The sequence below is a fragment of the Ranitomeya imitator genome, chromosome 1 (assembly GCF_032444005.1).
Source record: "Ranitomeya imitator isolate aRanImi1 chromosome 1, aRanImi1.pri, whole genome shotgun sequence".
Taxonomy (NCBI): domain Eukaryota; kingdom Metazoa; phylum Chordata; class Amphibia; order Anura; family Dendrobatidae; genus Ranitomeya; species Ranitomeya imitator.
The window spans coordinates 61550278-61566702 of NC_091282.1; the positions used below are offsets into that span (position 1 = coordinate 61550278).

Here is a 16425-nt window from a genome sequence, read left to right on the forward strand (position 1 = left end):
AGACAATAAAAAGAGGGGGAAAGAATAACACAAAGCTGATTGCAAAGATCCCTGCAGGACAAACTGTTTTTAATCTTAATTTTTTCCACTTATTATAACACATTGCTGCTGGTAAGTGGATTTGCACATGCTTAGGTTTAGCATACGTATTTCCTTGCATAGTCCATCAGTTGACAGCTAAACATACTCTGCTGTCCATTTCCTAGAGTTGTGAAAATTCAGCAATATAATAAACATCAAAAATAAAGCTCAAAAAGCATTTCAAGAATATTTGATGAGTTTTTTAATGCTGTTTGTTTTTAGCAGATCTGCATTAGAATTTATATCAAGAAACTCTATTTGAAAGGGGATGTGTCACCCAGTGTCTACAACAACATGATGTAGTGGCAGAAACCCTGATTCCAGTGATATATCACTTGCTTTACTGGGTGTTACCATTTTGATTAAAAACTTATGTGTTGCAGATCTATCACTGAATGCTGTGCTCTGTATAACCCCGTCCACACCACTTGTTAACAGTTTTCTGTGTCCACTGTGCATAGGCAGAAAGCTGCTAATCAGTGGGGGAGGCATGGTTGTGCCACTTTGAAGCAGGTTTACTAGTCTTTTAGTGAATCTCCAACAGTGATTTTATAACAACTACACTAAGCAGCCCAGTAAATTAGTTATCGCTGGAATCAGGGTCTCTGCCCCTACATCATGTTGTTCTCAGATTGGGTGGCGAAAACTATTGTAAAACTCACTCGAGGAACTCACCCAGCTTTCAAGAGGAAGACGCTTCAAGGGACGCCAACATTATTTTTCCTGATTTGTGTTTTTTAAGCACATTTTTGTTATGTTTTCTACCATTTTTTTTTTTTGCCATTTTTCAGCCATGGGTATATTTTTTACTTAAATTTTCTAGACTTTTTGAACTTTATTTAATGGTGAAAAATCATTTTTTTATGCAATAAACTTGGGAAAGTTGCTTAACAAAATGACCAGACATCTACTGGCGACATATGACCCTTTCCATGGACTTGTATTGTAAAGTAAAGCATCTCTTCAGAGATGAAAATGCCCCAAGAATGGTCATGTCACTTCTTTTAACCGCTTGGTATCTTTGGAAAACTAAAGCCGCTAAAAGATGATCAAAAGAATGAAAACACGAACAGCAAGTCACATCTACATAGAAACACATATACGATCATTCTTTTGAGCATTTTCTGGGGGCTTTTTCAGGCAGGTTTCTGAGTGGATCCACCTAAAAAAGTCTTTGTGCGCACATATCCTTACTGTTCATACGTTCAGGCTTTTAAACCATTTTGTTTTTTTTTGTTTCACGTTTGGTAAATAAAAAAAGTAAAGTTCATTTCACATGTTTTAAGTGACTCCTGATAGAATCCACCCCAAACTAGACACGGTCCAATCAAAAGGCTGGAAACACATTTCAGAAAGAAACTTTACCGAAACGCTTCAAAAACTCTTCAAAACTGCTTCAGGAAATAAAAAAATCCCTGCAAAAGGTGACCAAAGAAGGAGCGTTTCGTAAAGAAGTTCTCATTCAAAGTCTAAAAAAAAAACTGTGTGAATAATCTAAGGGTGCGCTTATACATTTGTTTGTTTTTTTTGCTTTAAAGTGCAGTCAAAAACAGCACAAAAAAATCAAATCAGACATACTGCACCTTGTCAGCTCAGAGGCGTATACACATGGCACACAGACCCTCTACAGAAGAGCAGAGACCATTCACTTATGGGTTACATATGGAAGGCTAATCCATAATCCATATAAAACAATCCTTCCCTTTGTTTTATTAACTGGTTGGTAAATATTCATATTATATTATCTAATCATTGTGCGAGTCTGTTGATTGTTGCTGTACCCCTCGTCCTGTGGCCGTCCCTCTTCCACGTTTCACTACCTACTGCCTACCTGAGAGCGCGAATCTCTACAAGTGGAGGATGAAATGTGAAGTCTCAGAGAGCACAGGTGATTGATGTGTAAAGATTGAATGTCCTGGGTAAAGGCAACTACAGCACAGTCTGAAACCACGGAGGAGCTTGTTAAGCGACTGTTCTAGGCCAGCAACAGCAGCAGAAGGACCAGCAAAAAAACCAACAAACTTCTGAAACAGCAAAGTGAAGGTAGCCATTTGAGCAGGGGCGGACCTACCGCCGGTTCAACCGCTGCAGCCGCACCGGGGCCCGGAGGTGGAGGGGGGCCCTTGCAGGCAGGGGCATACAGGGCCCCGGCTTTCTGCTGCTGCTGTAGATCGGTGCAGGTCCCACATTGTATTAGGCCGGTTTCACACGTCAGTGGCTCTGGTACGTGAGGTGACAGTTTCCTCACGTACCGGAGCCACTGACACACATAGACACATTAAAATCAATGCATCTGTTCAGATGTCAGTGATTTTTTGCGGACCGTGTCTCCGTGTGCCAAACACGGAGACAGGTCAGTGTTCGTGGGAGCGCACGTATTACACGGACCCATTAAAGTCAATGGGTCCGTGTAAAACACGTACCGCACACGGACGTTGTCCGTGTGCAGTCCGTGTGCCGTGCAGGAGATAGCGCTACATTAAGCGCTGTCCCCCCCACTGGTGCTGAAGCCGCGATTCATATCTTCCCTGCAGCAGCGTTTGCTGTAGAGAAGATATGAATAATTGTGTTTAAAATAAAGATCTATGTGCCCCCCGCCCTACCACCCCCTGTGCACCCCCCGCTGTTCTGAAAATACTCACCCAGCTTCCTCGCTGGCTGGCAATGCTTCCTGTTCTGGCTGCATCTTCTCCTGTATGCCGTCACGTGGTGCCGCCGATTACAGTCATGAATATGCGGTTCCACCTCCCATAGGGGTGGAGCGCATATTCATTACTATAAATGAGCTGCCCCACGTGACGGCATACAGGAGAAGATGCGGCCAGAACAGGAAGCAGCGCCGGCGAGGGAGCGAGCCGGGTGAGTATTTTCAGAACAGCGGGGGGGCGCACAGGGGGTGGGAGGGCGTTGGGCACATAGATCTTTATTTTAAACACAATTATTCATATCTTCTCTACAGCAAACGCTGCTGCAGAGAAGATATGAATCGCGGCTTCAGCACCAGATGCTGGTACGTGTGGTACCCAGCACGGTGCGTGTGGTACCCAGTGGGCACACGGGCGGCACACGTGTGCCACACTGATGTGCCACAGAAACTTAGGGGCACACGGACACGGATAATTCCGGTACCGGAAAAAATTGGTACCGGAATTATCTGGACGTGTGAGACTGGCCTTAGCAGTTTACAAGTGCCGGCCGGCATCCCCCTATTGCAGACAGCAGGCTGTGTGTCTGCTGATCTGACGTCACCTGCGCGCCTGTTTCACTCTGCCGGAGGCCTGGAGAGGAGAGATGAAGTTAGTAGAAAGCCATGGGATCCCGGGGCAGGAGGTATGTGACGGGCTTCATCTCATTCCTGCTTTCTTATCTGCTTTCTGTAGATCTCTCTGTACTGTGAGATTTATTGCACCATCTTAAGGTACCGTCACACTCAGCAAATTTGCAACGAGAACGACAACGATCCGTGACGTTGCAGCGTCCTGGATAGCGATCTCGTTGTGTTTGACACGCAGCAGCGATCTGGATCCCGCTGTGACATCGCTGGTCGGAGCTAGAAGTCCAGAACTTTATTTCGTCGCCAGGTCGGCGTGTATCGTCGTGTTTGACATCAAAAGCAACGATGCCAGCAACGTTTTACATGGAGCAACGACCAGCGAGAACGATAAGTGAGTCGCCGTTACATCACTGGATCGCTCCTGCATCGTTCTGGAGTTGCTGTGTTTGACGTCTCTACAGCGACCTAAACAGCGATGCTGCAGCGATCGGCTCGTTGTCTATATCGCTGCAGCGTCACTGAGTGTGACGGTACCTTTAAACTTACAGACAGATAGGGTCCCGGCTCCAGCGTCACCCGATCTGCACGTAAGCTGAAGCTGCAGCAATAAGTCACAGTGATCCTCACCCTGCACTGTGTGACCCTGAGCCCGGCACCAGAACATCCCACATTATATATCAGATATATATTATAATGTGAGTTCTTGCAGCCTGGTCAGTGCTCAGTGCGTGTAACACTATATATGTGCACATAGTACAGTGGTGCCAATATACAGTATGGAGCATCATGTGCGGCCAATATACAGTATGGAGAATCATTTGGGGCCATTATAAAGTATGGAGCATCATGTGCATTCATTACACAGTATGGAGCATCATGTGTGGCCAATATACAGTATGGAGCACTGTGTGCCCATTATACAGTATGGACAGGGCCGTATTTGCCACTAGGCACTCGAGGGCACGTGCCTAGGGCGGCGACATTGCGGGGGGCGGCACCTGAGCCATTATACAGTATTGAGCATCATGTGTGGCCATTATCCAGTATGGAGCATCATCTGTGGCCATTATACAGTATGGAGCATCATGTGTGGCCATTATACAGTATGGAGCATCATGTGTGGCCATTATACAGTATGGAGCATCATTTGTGGCCATTATACAGTATGGAGCATTATGTGTGGCCATTATACAGTATGGAGCGCTATGTGTGGCCATTATACAGTATGGAGCACTGTGTGGCCATTATACAGTATGGAACATTATGTAGGGCCATTATGCAGTATGTGGAGCACTGCGTAGTCATTATACAGCATTATACAGTATGGAGCACTGCGTGGCCATATATTTTTTTTGTTTTAATGTATATGAAACGGTGTGATCAGCAGTGCTAAATGGGTGTGGTTGGGATGTGGATATGGGTGCGACTAGTTGTGAAATGGGTGTGGTCAGAGGCGTGGCCTAAAATTTGCCTTTAGACCTTTTTCCCTTCAAAGGTTGGGAGGTATGGCACCGCATTTCCCAGATCACAGCAAGTACCGCAAATCCCATAGGGAATGAATGAGACCAAACACAGTGTTGCCATAAGTGATCCATTACGTGGCAGATGCAGAAAAACTGCCCGATCTGCTGCAAAAGGCTACTTTCACATCGGCGATTCTTGCCAAAGTCTATGCTGATAGTGTCATACTCACCAATGGGGGAGGCAGCACTAAAAGTGCCTAGGGCAGCAGAAAATCTAAATACGGCACTGAGTATGTTGCATCATGTGGGGCCATTATACAGTATGGAGCATCATGTGTGGCCATTATACAGTATGGAGCATCATGTGTGGCCATTATACAGTATGGAGCACTGTGTGGCCATTATACAGTATGGAGCAACATGTGTGGCCATTATACAGTATGGAGCACTGTGTGGCCATTATACAGTATGGCGCATCATGTGTGGCCATTATACAGTATGGAGCACTGTGTGGCCATTATACATTATGGAGCACTGTGTGGCCATTATACAGTATGGAGCATCATGTGTGGCCATTATACAGTATGGAGCATCATGTGCGGCCATTATACAGTATGGAGCACTGTGTGGCCATTATACAGTATGGAGCACTGTGTGGCCATTATACAGTATGGAGCATCATGTGTGGCCATTACACAGTAAGCAGCACTGTGTGGCCATTATACAGTATGGAGCACTGTGTGGCCATATTTTTTGTTTATAATTATTCTTTATGAAACAGTGTGATCAGCAGTGCTAAATGGGTGTGGTTGGGACGTGGATATGGGTGTGACTAGTTATGAATGGGTGTGGCCAGAGGCGTGGCCTAAAATTTGCCAAAGCGCGCGTTGCACGCCGCAAACTTTGTCCCTCTTTCCCATCTTCAAAAGTTGCGAGGTATGATGCTGGGCAGGGAGGGGGGCCCAGACACATTTCTTGCACAGGGGCCCAAAGCTGTCAGTGTCCGCCACTGCATTTGAGGCAAACTGTATGGGAGGCCTTGCAGAAAATGACTCTGGAGGACGACGTTGAGACTTTCCTGAACGTCTTTGAAAGGGTGGCAGACAGAGAGAAACTGCCTCCAGAGCGATGGGCAAATTTTCTTGCTCCATACATTACTGGGGAATCACAAAGTGTACTACAACCTTGCCCTTCAGAATGCCAAGGAGCACGGCAAGCTGAACGCAGAGATTCTAGCATATCTGTGCAGTCAGTGGGCAATAATGGCACTTCTGGAGCTACCAAAGGAACAAGCATCCCTGGTCTCACATGTTTACCCTGATCCATAAATGGCTGCAGCCGGAGACCTGCTCTACAGCGCAAATGGTGGAAAGAGTGATAGTGGACAGATTTATACACTCACTATTTAAATCTGTACAATACATGGTTGCCTAGGGAGATCCCCAGAACGCAGATGACCTAGTGAGCTTGGTGGAAAGATACTTGGCTGTGGAGAACTCTCTGAGCAGTCAATGCCTGAGGTCACCTTTCTTGGATACCCAAAAGAAGACGCCCAAGATCACCTCTGAGGGACACCCGAGGTCTCAGGAGGGGTCAAAGCCAGGTTCAAAGGGTACATCTCGTAATATTTTCTGTTGTGCCCTTGGTCATATATCAGCCAATTGTCCCTTAACCCCAGGGTCGATGGACTGCAACATAGGTTGGAGCTACTCCTACTTCACCTACCCTGCCTGCAGTGCTGTTCCTCATCCTGCCATTGAGCCTCAGCAATGCCAAGTGACTGAACGGTAGAAACAAAAGAAAGAGCAGACTAGGCCAATGATGGTATGCACACCCACGAATGCTATAAACATATCAAACAATTTTATTTACACCTCAGAAAAAGACATGTACAGATAAAACCAATTAAAAAGGTCTAGATACAAGACCACATACCATCACCCCTAGATATATATGGCATAAATAAGCCTAACACGTAAAGAAATATAAGTACATAAATACAAAATATACATATATATGCAGCGTCTCCTATCCACAAAATATTCCCTCAGATCACAGAAAAGTATATAATATAACATATACTCAATTGAAACAAATAAATCAACCCAAGCATACCAAATGACCAATGGTCATACCATTTTTGCCCCCCCCAATAATGATGTCAAAATGAGTAATGCTCATGCATGAGAATAGTGATACCATAAACACAATAATGCAAGAGAGACAGGTAGAAAATACTATCCCTGGGGTTTAGAAATGAGCACACAGTGGGACCAAAGAAAAAATAATAATAATAAAGATCATGTCCCAGCGGTATACCTATATGGTCAGTGGTCAGTGGTCAGCAAGAATGCATAATAGAGAGCAATGCCCGGGAAGGACAGGAGACAAGTGCAGGGGTGAGGCAGCGAGCCCCACGCGTATCGCTGCAAGCGCAGCTTCGTCAGGGGAAGTGGAATAACACATCCACCCTAAGGTATTATATACATAAACATAAGTGAATTAAGTACCGACCGGTGTGCAGTCAGGGAGCGCCGCGCCAGAGAGAATCGCCGCAGGATGCGTACCGGAAGTGGCTATAGCCGGAAAGTGCTGCCGTTGTCATGGTGCAGTTGCACATGCTGGACGGCAGCACTGGACATGAGGAGATCGCGCGTGCGCTGATATCATACATGAATTGCACGGGCAAATGTTCGCAGCCAGAGAGAAACCTACATACCCAGTATATAATGAGCCTATGACATATACACACATATAGGTGAACGGCTAAATATGAGGATACTCAAAAAATATGAGTGTTTATATAATTACTTCATAAAAGGACAAATGAGATGAAGTGAAATAAAGTCTAGTGGCACCGCTCACTTATATGATAAGATTTAAATGACAAAAAGATGAAAATGTATGCCAAGAGTCAAAATACACCCATTGGCCTACAGATATATGAATGGCCATATTTATCAAAAATGGAACAGGGAAAACAGTGCCAATTATGGAAAAATACTAAAAACAAAATATAATAATCCATTTAGCAATGGACTGGACTTCAAATAAGGAAAACCGTATTCATAATGTACATCTCCGAAGGCACTTGGTGATAATATACATAGTAGACTTAAGTTCGTCCGGATGGATGAAAACCCATATACCGATACATCTTCACTGTATTCTGATACCAGGCCTTTTTTTTAGCGATGTAGATGCTCTGAGGGTTGACGGCCCAACATATATGTAGTTTTCTTGAATAAGAAAAAGTCTCATGACATATCCGGAACACCCTCAATGCCTAAAAACGCCATCAAGAGAGATGTGTCTCATAAACAGATATCCCCGAAATCCAGGATCCCAATAGACACTACATCTTGTCTTCATGACCACACAATCATCCATCATGATGCTCATCAAGTAACTCCCGGAGAATATAGGTTCCTGAGTGTTATAAACTCCAATGTCCAATTGGGTCCCCAAGCCATATACCCCATAAGGGGCAAGGAATCTCTTGAACAGCGTGGAACTCTAGAGAATGGAAACAAAGATCAGGCATATAAGAAAAACATGTGCAAGCGGTACAAATTTCAAAACGGGGGAAATGGAGGAGAGGCAGCAAGATGAAAAAACGTAGTAAGGGAATCCCCTTACACGAACATGCCTGCCCGACCCTTTTCACCCCAAAAATCCAGTAAATAAAAGATCTTCATTCAGTCCTAGTGGTGTTGTTGACCGAAGGTTGAAAATCCATCTGGATTCCATCCGAAGGAGCTGATTATGTGAGCTACCGCCCCGACCCTTGTATGGTATCTTCTGCAACCCCACAACCCTAATATTGGAGGTAGACCCCCCATGAATGGACAAGAAATGTGCTGCCACCGGGGTGAGGGGCTTACCCTTACGTTGGTCAGCAGCTGCCAGATGAATAGTGGACATGTGTTTCTGGATCCTCTTTCTGAGCTCCTGGGAGGTTTGACCAACATACGGTTTACCACATGGGCAGATAATAACGTAGATGACGTCCCTCGTCTTACAGTTGATGTAATGTTTCAGACGGTGGATGGATGAATCTAATGGATTAGAAAAAACATTTCTTGTGGGTGTCATGAAGGGACATACACTGCAGTCCCCACAAGGGAATGACCCCTTAAGATGAAGCCCCCTATTAAGCCTAATAGTGGGTCTCGAGAAATGACTATTAGTTAACAGATCTCGCAAATTGGGTGCCCGTCTTGTCGCGAGTAGCGGTCTCTCGCTTGTTACCTCCGCCGTCTGAGAATCCGTCCTGAGAATGGACCAATGTCGGGTGATGATGGTCTTTACCTGATCCCAGCTGCTGTTATAATCCGTCACAAATCGGGTAACTTTATCCTGGCTGCGGGGTCTTGAGGTAAGTAGTGAAGCTTGGTCCTCACGTCGTGCTCTCTGAAAGGCAGATGAAATAACGCGTTTCGGGTAACCCCTTTGTTTGAATCGACTTGTAAGCTCACGCGCTTGCAACAAGAAATCAGTGTCATGTGTACAGTTCCGCCTTGCCCGCAAGAATTGACCAATTGGGACACCCACCTTAGTATGTGCCGGATGAAAACTACTGTATTCAAGTAGGGCATTGGTGGCTGTCGGTTTGCGAAACACATCTGTTATCAGACGGTGACCTTCTACAGAAACCTTTAAATCCAGGTAAGTGACCGAAGTTGTTGATAAGACATGTGTGAGGAAAATGTTGTAGAAATTGGTATTAAGATCCTGCAGGAACTGAGCACATTCCAATTCGGTGCCGAGCCATAGAAAGAACACGTCATCGATATATCGATGCCAGTGACGCACTTTCTCCTGGAAGGTCACGGAGGGGTAAACTACAGTCTCTTCCCACCAGCCCAAAAAGATGTTAGCGTAGGCTGGCGCACATTTAGCCCCCATGGCCACACCGGACACCTGGAGGTAGAAGCTCCTATCGAAAAGAAAAAAATTATGATGTAAAACAAATTTTAGAATTTCCAAAAGAAACATATGGTGTCCTGGGTCCTCATGTTGTCTCAGATTCAGAAAAAATGACAACGCATTAATGCCGTCCACATGGCTAATATTGGAATACAATGATTCCACATCGCACGTGACTAGATGGAATTCAGATGGTAAATTAATGTCCCGAATAATCTCGATAAAATGGGCCGAGTCTCTAACGTACGAGGGTAACATAGCCGCAATGGGCTGCAGAAAGAAATCAACGTAATGACAAGCTCTTTCACACAGGCTCCCAATACTTGAGACTATTGGTCGACCCGGGGGTCGTTTGTCGTCCTTGTGGATTTTTGGCAACATATAAAATGTTGCAATGATGGGATCCTCCACCCACATGTACCGCTTTTCATTAGGAGTGATAATGCCCAACTGGTTGGCCCTACATAATAAGGTCTGCAATTTGGACATAAAGACTCTTGTGGGGTCCGATGGTAACTTGTTGTAAAAGCGCCTATTGTCCAATTGTCTCCTGGCCTCCTCCTGATACATGTGGGTGGGCCAAAGGACGACATTGCCCCCCTTGTCTGCTTCCTTAATAATGAAGGTCCCATTATTTCTTAGATCATGAATAGCACGATTTTCAATAGCTGACAAGTTAGGAGATGTACTGACCTTGGGAACCATAGCCATAATGTCCCTCTTCACCAATTCATAGAAGATCTTAACCGCGGGGACCAGTGTGAAAGACGGTGCCCTAGAGGATTTGTTCCTATATGGAAATCTGTTGCCGGAAGTTGCTGATTGATTTTCTTCCAGTAGGTCCAGTAGGTCCTGAAAGACCTGACGCTCATCTTGGGGGATGCTCCGTAAAATATCAGGTTTCTTATACATGACTTGAAAAGTGATGTTCCTGCAAAAGAGGTATAAATCCTTAACAAGTGTAAACTTGTCTACCTTATGCGTGGGAACAAACGTCAAGCCCCGCTGGAGAACCGACAGTTCCACCTGTGATAGAGAGTGGTTAGACAAGTTAATAACCTGTAGAGTGTTATTTGGTACCTCCAAGTCGGATGCTGGAACATCACCAATATCCATATGCTCTATTTGCGTCTGGTGGAATACTGGTGTCGATATGGTGACGTCCTTCCCCGGTAATGTGGTTGACGCTTTCTTGCTGGAATTCTTTTTTCGTCTCCCACGTCTGGTCCGTGGTCGGGCTCGCTCCCCGTTGAAGATAAAAAATCACTGGAACTAGCCCCTCTCAATGAGGGCTCAGTGCTTACAGGGAGAGTGGTGTTCCTATTATTGTAAGAGGTACCAGTTCTGGCATTACCCCTATGTTTCCATCTGTAGACATTTTGTTGCTCATAATCCATTTTGTCTCTCAGGAACTTCTTACGCTTGCCCGCGATAATGTCTGCCTCATATTTGTCCAATGTCTCTTTCAATTTAATTTTGAAAGCCACCACCTGTGTCTCTTCAAACTTGCTCAATCTGCCCTCCAATTCCTTGATCTGTATTTAGATCAAGGAATTGGAGGGCAGATTGAGCAAGTTGAAAGAGACATTGGACAAATATGAGGCAGACATTATCGCGGGCAAGCGTAAGAAGTTCCTGAGAGACAAAATGGATTATGAGCAACAAAATGTCTACAGATGGAAACATAGGGGTAATGCCAGAACTGGTACCTCTTACAATAATAGGAACACCACTCTCCCTGTAAGCACTGAGCCCTCATTGAGAGGGGCTAGTTCCAGTGATTTTTTATCTTCAACGGGGAGCGAGCCCGACCACGGACCAGACGTGGGAGACGAAAGAAGAATTCCAGCAAGAAAGCGTCAACCACATTACCGGGGAAGGACGTCACCATATCGACACCAGTATTCCACCAGACGCAAATAGAGCATATGGATATTGGTGATGTTCCAGCATCCGACTTGGAGGTACCAAATAACACTCTACAGGTTATTAACTTGTCTAACCACTCTCTATCACAGGTGGAACTGTCGGTTCTCCAGCGGGGCTTGACGTTGTTCCCACGCATAAGGTAGACAAGTTTACACTTGTTAAGGATTTATACCTCTTTTGCAGGAACATCACTTTTCAAGTCATGTATAAGAAACCTGATATTTTACGGAGCATCCCCCAAGATGAGCGTCAGGTCTTTCAGGACCTACTGGAAGAAAATCAATCAGCAACTTCCGGCAACAGATTTCCATATAGGAACAAATCCTCTAGGGCACCGTCTTTCACACTGGTCCCCGCGGTTAAGATCTTCTATGAATTGGTGAAGAGGGACATTATGGCTATGGTTCCCAAGGTCAGTACATCTCCTAACTTGTCGGCTATTGAAAATCGTGCTATTCATGATCTAAGAAATAATGGGACCTTCATTATTAAGGAAGCAGACAAGGGGGGCAATGTCGTCCTTTGGCCCACCCACATGTATCAGGAGGAGGCCAGGAGACAATTGGACAATAGGCGCTTTTACAACAAGTTACCATCGGACCCCACAAGAGTCTTTACGTCCAAATTGCAGACCTTATTATGTAGGGCCAACCAGTTGGGCATTATCACTCCTAATGAAAAGCGGTACATGTGGGTGGAGGATCCCATCATTGCAACATTTTATATGTTGCCAAAAATCCACAAGGACGACAAACGACCCCCGGGTCGACCAATAGTCTCAAGTATTGGGAGCCTGTGTGAAAGAGCTTGTCATTACGTTGATTTCTTTCTGCAGCCCATTGCGGCTATGTTACCCTCGTACGTTAGAGACTCGGCCCTTTTTATCGAGATTATTCGGGACATTAATTTACCATCTGAATTCCATCTAGTCACGTGCGATGTGGAATCATTGTATTCCAATATTAGCCATGTGGACGGCATTAATGCGTTGTCATTTTTTCTGAATCTGAGACAACATGAGGACCCAGGACACCACATGTTTCTTTTGGAACTTCTTAAATTTGTTTTACATCATAATTTTTTTCTTTTCGATAGGAGCTTCTACCTCCAGGTGTCCGGTGTGGCCATGGGGGCTAAATGTGCGCCAGCCTACGCTAACATCTTTTTGGGCTGGTGGGAAGAGACTGTAGTTTACCCCTCCATGACCTTCCAGGAGAAAGTGCGTCACTGGCATCGATATATCGATGACGTGTTCTTTCTATGGCTCGGCACCGAATTGGAATGTGCTCAGTTCCTGCAGGATCTTAATACCAATTTCTACAACATTTTCCTCACACATGTCTTATCAACAACTTCGGTCACTTACCTGGATTTAAAGGTTTCTGTAGAAGGTCACCGTCTGATAACAGATGTGTTCCGCAAACCGACAGCCACCAATGCCCTACTTGAATACAGTAGTTTTCATCCGGCACATACTAAGGTGGGTGTCCCAATTGGTCAATTCTTGCGGGCAAGGCGGAACTGTACACATGACACTGATTTCTTGTTGCAAGCGCGTGAGCTTACAAGTCGATTCAAACAAAGGGGTTACCCGAAACGCGTTATTTCATCTGCCTTTCAGAGAGCACGACGTGAGGACCAAGCTTCACTACTTACCTCAAGACCCCGCAGCCAGGATAAAGTTACCCGATTTGTGACGGATTATAACAGCAGCTGGGATCAGGTAAAGACCATCATCACCCGACATTGGTCCATTCTCAGGACGGATTCTCAGACGGCGGAGGTAACAAGCGAGAGACCGCTACTCGCGACAAGACGGGCACCCAATTTGCGAGATCTGTTAACTAATAGTCATTTCTCGAGACCCACTATTAGGCTTAATAGGGGGCTTCATCTTAAGGGGTCATTCCCTTGTGGGGACTGCAGTGTATGTCCCTTCATGACACCCACAAGAAATGTTTTTTCTAATCCATTAGATTCATCCATCCACCGTCTGAAACATTACATCAACTGTAAGACGAGGGACGTCATCTACGTTATTATCTGCCCATGTGGTAAACCGTATGTTGGTCAAACCTCCCAGGAGCTCAGAAAGAGGATCCAGAAACACATGTCCACTATTCATCTGGCAGCTGCTGACCAACGTAAGGGTAAGCCCCTCACCCCGGTGGCAGCACATTTCTTGTCCATTCATGGGGGGTCTACCTCCAATATTAGGGTTGTGGGGTTGCAGAAGATACCATACAAGGGTCGGGGCGGTAGCTCACATAATCAGCTCCTTCGGATGGAATCCAGATGGATTTTCAACCTTCGGTCAACAACACCACTAGGACTGAATGAAGATCTTTTATTTACTGGATTTTTGGGGTGAAAAGGGTCGGGCAGGCATGTTCGTGTAAGGGGATTCCCTTACTACGTTTTTTCATCTTGCTGCCTCTCCTCCATTTCCCCCGTTTTGAAATTTGTACCGCTTGCACATGTTTTTCTTATATGCCTGATCTTTGTTTCCATTCTCTAGAGTTCCACGCTGTTCAAGAGATTCCTTGCCCCTTATGGGGTATATGGCTTGGGGACCCAATTGGACATTGGAGTTTATAACACTCAGGAACCTATATTCTCCGGGAGTTACTTGATGAGCATCATGATGGATGATTGTGTGGTCATGAAGACAAGATGTAGTGTCTATTGGGATCCTTGATTTCGGGGATATCTGTTTATGAGACACATCTCTCTTGATGGCGTTTTTAGGCATTGAGGGTGTTCCGGATATGTCATGAGACTTTTTCTTATTCAAGAAAACTACATATATGTTGGGCCGTCAACCCTCAGAGCATCTACATCGCTAAAAAAAAGGCCTGGGATCAGAATACAGTGAAGATGTACCGGTATATGGGTTTTCATCCATCCGGACGAACTTAAGTCTACTATGTATATTATCACCAAGTGCCTTCGGAGATGTACATTATGAATACGGTTTTCCTTATTTGAAGTCCAGTCCATTGCTAAATGGATTATTATATTTTGTTTTTAGTATTTTTCCATATTTGGCACTGTTTTCCCTGTTCCATTTTTGATAAATATGGCCATTCATATATCTGTAGGCCAATGGGTGTATTTTGACTCTTGGCATACATTTTCATCTTTTTGTCATTTAAATCTTATCATATAAGTGAGCGGTGCCACTAGACTTTATTTCACTTCATCTCATTTGTCCTTTTATGAAGTAATTATATAAACACTCATATTTTTTGAGTATCCTCATATTTAGCCGTTCACCTACATGTGTGTATATGTCATAGGCTCATTATATACTGAGTATGTAGGTTTCTCTCTGGCTGCGAACATTTGCCCGTGCAATTCATGTATGATATCAGCGCACGCGCGATCTCCTCATGTCCAGTGCTGCCGTCCAGCATGTGCAACTGCACCATGACAACGGCAGCACTTTCCGGCTATAGCCACTTCCGGTACGCATCCTGCGGCGATTCTCTCTGGCGCGGCGCTCCCTGACTGCACACCGGTCGGTACTTAATTCACTTATGTTTATGTATATAATACCTCAGGGTGGATGTGTTATTCCACTTCCCCTGACGAAGCTGCGCTTGCAGCGATACGCGTGGGGCTCGCTGCCTCACCCCTGCACTTGTCTCCTGTCCTTCCCGGGCATTGCTCTCTATTATGCATTCTTGCTGACCACTGACCATATAGGTATACCGCTGGGACATGATCTTTATTATTATTATTTTTTCTTTGGTCCCACTGTGTGCTCATTTCTAAACCCCAGGGATAGTATTTTCTACCTGTCTCTCTTGCATTATTGTGTTTATGGTATCACTATTCTCATGCATGAGCATTACTCATTTTGACATCATTATTGGGGGGGGCAAAAATGGTATGACCATTGGTCATTTGGTATGCTTGGGTTGATTTATTTGTTTCAATTGAGTATATGTTATATTATATACTTTTCTGTGATCTGAGGGAATATTTTGTGGATAGGAGACGCTGCATATATATGTATATTTTGTATTTATGTACTTATATTTCTTTACGTGTTAGGCTTATTTATGCCATATATATCTAGGGGTGATGGTATGTGGTCTTGTATCTAGACCTTTTTAATTGGTTTTATCTGTACATGTCTTTTTCTGAGGTGTAAATAAAATTGTTTGATATGTTTATAGCATTCGTGGGTGTGCATACCATCATTGGCCTAGTCTGCTCTTTCTTTTGTTTCTACTATTTGTTTACTGGCCAGGTCTTGCACCCTGCTTTCTCTTGATTTATGCAGGGGTGCACCACTTATATATAGTATTAAGTGACTGAACGGTGTCTAAGTGATGAGACTTCTTGACTCTGGGAGCTTGGTGACCCTGGCAAGGTCAAAACTTCCGCATTTTCTAGTCCCTGGGAAGGGGATGGGGGTAAGGTGTATCCCCCATCACCATGAGAACCTCTTCAAAGTTTGCAGTTTGGGAATTCTGCATAATCCTAACAGTGCGCCAGAAACCTGGGACTCTTATTCCATTTGTACTCAGCCCCTGAAGCACTTGTGAATTACAGTTCCTCCAATGGAAGGCTGAGCAGGTGCCATAGAATACAAGGTATTAAATAACGGCACGTGCACAGCACTGACAGTAAGGAAATGAGAAAATCCTCTAACAGATTGAAAGAATACATATCTATTAGAGTTGAGCGACCTTGACCTTTTTAGAGTCGAGCCGGGTTTCGCGAAACCCGACTATCTCA

At 44.8% G+C, this 16425-nt stretch overlaps 1 long non-coding RNA gene across 1 annotated transcript; it reads right to left on the reverse strand.

Moving 5' to 3' along the window:
• Positions 1-8151: 8151 nt before the first annotated feature.
• On the reverse strand, positions 8152-9366 carry LOC138657614 (uncharacterized). Its single transcript, XR_011317092.1, has 3 exons — positions 9130-9366; positions 8703-8876; positions 8152-8334 (listed from the first exon to the last, which is right to left on the reverse strand). It is a non-coding gene; the product is annotated as an uncharacterized lncRNA (long non-coding RNA).
• Positions 9367-16425: the final 7059 nt, after the last annotated feature.